This window comes from Limulus polyphemus, unplaced genomic scaffold (assembly GCF_000517525.1).
Source record: "Limulus polyphemus unplaced genomic scaffold, Limulus_polyphemus-2.1.2 Scaffold9176, whole genome shotgun sequence".
Taxonomy (NCBI): Eukaryota; Metazoa; Arthropoda; class Merostomata; order Xiphosura; family Limulidae; genus Limulus; species Limulus polyphemus.
Window position 1 is genome coordinate 6,271 of NW_013674786.1, and position 1,587 is coordinate 7,857.

Here is a 1,587-nt window from a genome sequence, read left to right on the forward strand (position 1 = left end):
AATATAATTAGTTCATCTTAAATTCAATTACCCACAATGCATTTGTTGTTTCAACTAAATGCGTAAAGTGGTACGTTACAATATTGTTGATGTTATTACATTGGTTGTTATTAAGGTTGCTGATGTTATTACACTGGTTGTCGGTAAGGTTGTTGATGTTATTACACTGGTTGCTGGTAAGGTTGTTGATGTTATTACACTGGTTGTTAGTAAGGTTGTTGATGTTATTACACTGGTTGCTGGTAAGGTTGTTGGTGTTATTACACTGGTTGCTGGTAAGGTTGTTGATGTTATTACACTGGTTGTTGGTAAGGTTGTTGGTGTTATTACACTGGTTGTTGGTAAGGTTGTTGATGTTATTACACTGGTTGTTGGTAAGGTTGTTGATGTTATTACACTGGTTGCTGGTAACTTACAAGTTAGTTAGGGAATGTGTTAAGGGACTGCCATGACAACTGAATTGACCTAGTGTAAAATAAATGAATATCGTACATTATAAATATATTCTCAGAATTGCTATTATTTTGTGTTGATAATGACTTTTTAATAAACCAACCTACTTTCCATAATCTAACAATGTCATAGTTGTTAATTATATATTTTGATTCACAACTTTAAATTATACCGCCAAATTTTCACAAATATGCTCCTTTGAGTAATATAACCCGGGTTATCTTTACCCACTTCGAATCTCCCAGTTGTTTAGCGGTAAAGTCACAGACTTATAACAGCAAAATCTGGGGTTCGATTCCCATGGTGTACAGAGCGAGATAGACAATTGTGTAGCTTGGAGCCAAGCCAAAATGGCAGACTTTTAACCCTCCGAATTTTGGCCTAAAGTGTTATATCTTAAACGTTGGTGCAGTTGGTATAAAATTCAAAGTTATATTAATTAAGGAAAACGTCTGCACGAGTGTTAAATGTTTATCATTTTAAAGTCATATTGTTTGTTAATAATCCAATGATGTAAAAAGTTATATAATTGTTCCTCTATGTGTTAACTTCAATTAAAAATGCGTATTTCGGGGTCTCCGTTTTCATTCTTAAACTATATATTATAAAACTTTAAAATCTGAAGTTGACTAAAGACCACAACACCAACAAAAATCTCAACTTTATAATCTAATTATTATATTTCATTCTAAAAGATTCTCACAAAGCCATTCTTCGTATTTTCTATGATACATTTCTTAAATCTTTTTTAGTATAAAAATTAAATCTTCTTCACAATACATTGCTATACAATAGGCTATGTGTACTGTGCCCACCACGGGAACATAACCCAGGATTTTACCTTTATAAGCTCTCAAGTTTACCGTTATTTTAACGGGGTACAAAGGTCAAACAATTCTACACTCATAAACTTTTTAGCAAGTTAAATATTTTAAAGTACAAATAGACGTTAAAACTAAATAATAGTAATAAATTGTACTAGAAAAATAAGTGTTAAAATTAGCTCACGTCCGTAGGACAAAAAAGAAACCGTTGTTAAAACCAAATAATAATAATAAATTGTATTAAAAATAAGTGTTAAAATTAGCTCACGTCCGTAGGACAAAAAAGAAACCGTTGTTAAAACCAAATAAT